The sequence below is a fragment of the Eschrichtius robustus genome, chromosome 20, assembly GCF_028021215.1.
Source record: "Eschrichtius robustus isolate mEscRob2 chromosome 20, mEscRob2.pri, whole genome shotgun sequence".
Classification (NCBI taxonomy): domain Eukaryota; kingdom Metazoa; phylum Chordata; class Mammalia; order Artiodactyla; family Eschrichtiidae; genus Eschrichtius; species Eschrichtius robustus.
The window spans coordinates 39881929-39888198 of NC_090843.1; positions in this window are offsets into that span (position 1 = coordinate 39881929).

The window sequence follows — 6270 nt, forward strand, 5'->3', positions numbered from 1 at the left end:
CGCTCAGGCTTAAACTTGGTGATTTCTTTCCATGCCGCCGATATAACATGCTTTTTATTTTATTTTCCATTTCTACTTTACTGGAGTTCGGAGTCGTCCCAGTTTAACAAAGTTTTCCTCTCACACACATACAAACACACTTGCCCGTGCACACACACACAAATATAATTTTGAAACATTTTTCTCAAAATTGTTTATTTAGGTTTATTTTCTTTCATTTATTTTTAGCTTTGTTTCCCTCCCTGCTCTGGCCTGGGTGCAGGTAAAGTGGGTGTACAATAAGGGAGAAGTGTTCAAGAGAGGGGATGGGGAGCAAAGAGAAAGATAGTGTTTCGGGAGGAGTAAGCTGGAGTTTGCTTTGGGGATAGGGTGGGCAGCAAAAAGGTAAATGCTAATCGTGATCACTACCATTTATGGGGCACCTGCTGGGTGCTAGACAAGTCATAGATATCCTTATAATCTCTTATAATCCTTGTAAGCACTACAAGACAGAAGTCATTATATCATTTTACAGATGAGGGTCACGTATTTTATACAAAATAGGACTGGGATGCTAGCTCAGGATTGCTTTATTTAATATCCTAATTCCCGCTTTTCCTGTAGTAACAGTAATAGTAATTACTATAGTAGTATAGTAATAGTTATTCTATTCCTCCAGGACTCTTTACCCCATTTCTTCTCTTTCATATTGCGTTGTTATTTGCACAAGAAGAAGGAAGACAGAAGAATGAGGAGGGTAGGAAATTAAGATTTATGTATTTATCTATTTAGTATCTCATTTAATTCTCCCACTAAATCTTTGAGGTTTAGTTATCTCATGGTACAGACGAGAAAACTGAGGCTTAGAGAAACTAAATAACTTGCCTAAGGTAATGGTTATTGGCATCCAGACTATCTGATTCCAGAAGCAAAGCATTTCCTACTATAAAATGCTGCCCCGCCTCCATGGGGAGCAGTTGCCAGGAAATGAACACTATGAAGTCCCCTCTGACCTAGCTCTTGTGTGCGAGGTGAGCTGACTCATGCCAGAAGGCTTGTAGAACTCTCCTTCCAGGCAGAGAAGTTTAAAAAGGCTGGTTAGCCAGTGAAGAACACTAGGAGGGGCATACTTTATGTTTATCAAATTCTATGCAGTAGATATTTACTAAGACCTACCTAAATACATTCCACTGTGGTTAGAGAATATACTTTGTATTATTTCAATCCTTTAAATTTATTGAGACCCAAATGTGGTCTGTCTTCTTATTGGTTACTATTTGTATGGTGTCTCTTGTTCTATCCTTTTACTTTCAACCTATTTGTGTCTTTGAAACTAAAGTGTGGTTCTTGTGTACAGCATGTAGTCAGATCATGTTTTTTTGTGCATTCTTCCAGTCTCTGCCTTTTAATTGGAGCATCTAATCCATTTACATTAAATTACTAAAAAGATAGGATTTACATCTGCCATTCACTACCTATTTTTATGTTATATATCTTTTTTGCTTTTCAATTTCTCTATTACTGCCTTCTTCTGTGTTAAATATTTTCTAATATACTCTTTTTATTCCTTTGTTATTTCTTCCAATCTTCTTTCTGCCCTCCTTCCTCTCGTCTCCTTTAAGAACTCACATCATGTGTATGTTGGTGAGCTTGTTGATGTCTCACAGGTGTTTGAGCCTCTGTTCATTTTTCTTTATTCTTTTTCTTTTCTGTTTCACAGACTGGATCATCTCAGTTGATCTATGTCCTGATTCATGAATTCTGTCTTCTGCCTGATCAAATCTGCTGTTGAGCCCCTCTAGTGAATTTTTCATTTCAGTTATTGTACTTTTCAACTCCAGAATTTCCATTTGGTTCTTTTTAAAAAATAATAATAATTTCTATTTCCTTACTGATACTCTGTTTAAAGAGACATCATTCTCATGCTTTCCTTTATTTCTTTAGACATGATTTCCTAATGTTCTTGGAACATATTTAAAATAACTGATGTAAAGTATTTGTCTAGAAAGTCCAACATCTGTGCTTACTCAGAGACAGTTTCTGTTAATTTTTTTTTCTTATATGAGCCATGTTTTCTTGTTTCTTTGTATGTATCACCAACTGTCATCAATTTTTTGTTCAAAACTGGACATGGGCATTTAAAATAATACAATGTGGCACTGTGGACACCAGATTCCCCCCTTCCCAGGGTTTGTTGTTGTGGCTGTTTGTTGCTGTTTTTTGTTTAGTGACTTTTCTGAATTAATTCCGTAAAGTGTGTATTCTTCATCATGTGTTTCTCTAAACTCTCTGCTTGGTTAGCTTCGTGATCAGCTAATGACTAGATAAGGATTTCCTTAAGTGCCTAAAACCAATAAGTTTCCCAGTGTTTTCCAAGGGCTTGGAGTTATTTGCAGACTATTGGTTTTTAAGACTACCATGGAGCTAGGGTGGGGGTAATGGGAAAAGGTCAAGTTAAAACCCCACAAAGCTTGCTGTTCTTACCAAGATTCAACCACTTTCTTTGAATAAGCATTTTTCTGAATTGTTGCAAGCTTTTTGCTATTTACAGAGTTCTGAAAAAGTTGATCCTGACAATTTTTGCTAGTTTTCTTTTATGGAGGCAGAATTTTCAGGGGTCCTTATTCTGCCGTATTACTCTTTTAATGTCAGTAGACTCTGTAGTAGTAACCCCTCTTTCATTCCTGATTTAAGTAATCTGTGTTTTCTTTCTTTTTTCTTGATTAATCCATCTAATAGATTATTTATTTTATTAATTTTTTCAAAGAACCAGCTTTTGGCTTTAATTTTCTCTGCTCTTTTTTTCATTGATTTCTTCTCATATCTATTATTTCCTTCTATTTACTTTTGGTTTAATTTGCTCTTCTTTTTCAAGTTTATTAAGCTGGAACATCAGATCATTATTGTTAAACTTTCTTCTTGTCTAATATAGGTGTTTAAAAATATAAATCTCCCTCTAAGCACTGTTTTAGTTATATTCCACAAGTTTTGATAAGGGTTTTCATTATCAATTTCATTCAAAATATTTTCTAATTTCCTTTATAATTTCTTCTATGTAATTTCTTTGTAATTATTTATAAAGATATGGCTTCATTTCCCACTATTTAGTGCTTTCCAGTATATCTTATTGTTATTAATTTCTAATTTAATTCCATTTTAGTCAGCTCTACTATCTCAGATGTTTGTCTTTTGAAATATGTTGAGACTGACAGGATGTTAATTTCAATATGATAATGAACTTGTCTATTTCTCACTTTGTATTTGTCCCTTTTTTCCCCCATGTATTGTGAAGCTTTATTATTAGGCACTATTATGCATTGAATTGTATCTTCCCAAAATAGAGACACTAGGGTGGCTCTAATGCTTTGGCAGCCAACGTAAGCAAAATATATGTTGAAGTCCTAACCCCTGATTTGGACATACGGTTTTGCGGGTATAACCAATTAAGATGGGGTCATTACGGTGGGCCCTAATTCGACATGATGTAGGAAAATGCCATGTGAAGACAAATGCGGGTGACACTGAAGGCAGAGATTGAACTGCTGTAGCTGCAAGCCAAGGGACACCAAAGATTGCCGGAAAATCCTCATAAGCTAGGAAGAGGCAAGAAAGGAGCCTTTCCTACAGATTTCAGAGGAAGCGTGGCCCTCTGATACCTTGATTTCAGACTTCCAGCCTCTAGAACTGTGAGAGAATAAATTTTTGTTTTAAGTCTCCTAGTCTGTGGTACTTTGTTATGGCAACGCTAGGAAACTAATACAAGTACATACACGTTAAGGATTTTATGTATTTTTTATTATTTAACCCCTTGAAAGTCCCCCTTTATCACTCATAATAATCTTTCTCTTAAAATCTACTTTGTCCAATAGCAACATAGTTACACTAGTTTTCTTATCTTACTACTTGCATGGTATAGCTTTCTAACGTGTTAATTTCTATTTCTCTGTGTCTTTATGTTTAAAGCGTGTCTCCTGTAGACTGAACGTATTTGGGTCTTGCTTTTTATGCAGTCTGACAAGCTCAGCCTTTTAATTAGTGTGTTTAGTCCATTTGTAATGAACGTACTTATTGATTTTAAGTCTACCAAAACGCTACTTGTTTTTTGGTTGTCTCTTTGTGTTTTTTTTCCTATGTTCTTCTTTTCCAGTCTTCTTTTGGACTAATCCAATATGCTGTACATTTCATTTTCATTTCCTCTTATTGGTCTTTTCCCTATACCTCTATTTCTTTCTTTTTTTAACTTTTTATTTTATGTTGGAATATAGTTTTTTTTTTCCCCAAAGGTCAATAACTGGACTTTAATGAATAATTCTGGTAAAAGCGTTTGTGCACAGATATGCAGGTATAAAACATATATCAAAAATGTTCCCTGGTGGCACAGTGGTTAAGAATCCACCTGCCAATGCAAGGGACACAGGTTCAAGCCCTGGTCTGGGAAGATCCCACATGCCGCGGAGCAACTAAGCCCGTGTGCCACAGCTACTGAGCCTGTGCTCTAGAGCCTGTGAGCCACAACTACTGAAGCCCGTGCACCTAGAGCCCATGCTCCGCAACAAGAGAAGCCACCGCAATGAGAAGACCACGCACCGCAACAAAGAGTAGCCCCCGCTAGCCGCAAATAAAGCCTGCCTGCAGCAACGAAGACCCAACGCAGTCAAAAATAAATAAATAAATAAAATGAACAAAAAGATTCCTTCTCTCCTTAAGTACATCTTAGAACAGCCATGACTAAGTTTAACTTGATATATATTTCAGAGCTTAAAACCCAAGAAACTAACAAATTTTTGCACAAGTTTAACTTGAGACACATGCATTTATTGTCCTAACACTGGAAATACTTTCTTGACATTTGATTTGATACTCTTATTGGTAAGCTTTGCCTTTTAAAAGTTTTCCTAGGAGAAAATACAAGAAAAAAGTATCTATCCAGATTACCCATCACTCTTTGAACATTACTTAGGAATAACACAATCTCAAAATAGCTCAATTTTGAAAAACACAGAAAATGCTGGAGTGTTATACTCAGGATCTCTTTTTTTTTTTTTTTTTTTAAGACACCAACCGTACTTGAACATTTGTTACTTTTTTTTAAAAATTAATTTATTTATTTATTTTTGGCTATGTTGGGTCTTCGTCTCTGTGTGAGGGCTTTCTCTAGTTGTGGCAAGTGGGGGCCACTCTTCATTGCGGTGCGCGGACCTCTCACTATTGTGGCCTCTCTTGTTGCGGAACACAGGCTCCAGACGCGCAGGCTCAGTAGTTGTGGCTCACGGGCCTAGTTGCTCTGTGGCATGTGGGATCTTCCCAGACCAGGGCTCAAACCCGTGTCCCCTGCATTAGCAGGCAGATTCTCAACCACTGCGCCACCAGGGAAGCCCCCAGGATCTCTGTTTGAAAAAGAAATGAGTATAAAAAAGTAATTTTGTCCTGACATTGGTGGGATGAGATACATTTGTACTGTTCACAAATTCTACACACAAGACTGTCTGTTTTAAATAAGATCAACACTAATAGGGAACAAGAAGTAGAGAAGCCAACTTTAGGAGATGCATTCATTCCAGGGTACTTGGTTAATGCCTCTCAGGTTTTACCAGCACATCTCTGAAAGGGGATGCACATCCTAATCTCACAGCTATTTAACAGTGATCACTTTCCTTATACACAGAAAATATGCTTACCTCTTTGACAGCTCCAGTCTTGACTGCAAAGAAAAGGTTATTACAAGAACACAATTTTAGGTGCCCAACTACATTTTATCATCACAAATAGCTCTCAGTGTTTCTTAACAGGAGGATTATTGGCATTGCATGTAACATAATTCTTAGTTGTGGGGGACCATTCCAGACACTTAGCATTCCTGTCCTATTCACTAAAAACCAGCAGTTTTCAAGGTCACTGTGACAAGCAAAAACATACCCATATGTTTCCAACTGCCCCTTAATGAGAATCACTGAGATCCAAGATTAAAATCTATTAACTTCGTGACTTGCACAGAAAGCAACTGCTTCATTACCTTCAGTAACAATGACTGAAGAGGAACACTGTTTAAAAAAACATTGTAATTAAATATTACTTTGGAAAGACAAGCTGATTTCTTCAAATCCACAGTGATCTGAAAGGATTAGATGCACAATGTGCATACTTATTGTCCCCAAATGCACACATACATTCACAGGAAAATGACTGTTTACCTTCTACTGGCAAATCTTAACCCATTTATCTTTAGTATAAAAATACGTCCATCCACTACAATAAGATAAAAAAACGTGTAGATCTTCTTGATAAATTCCC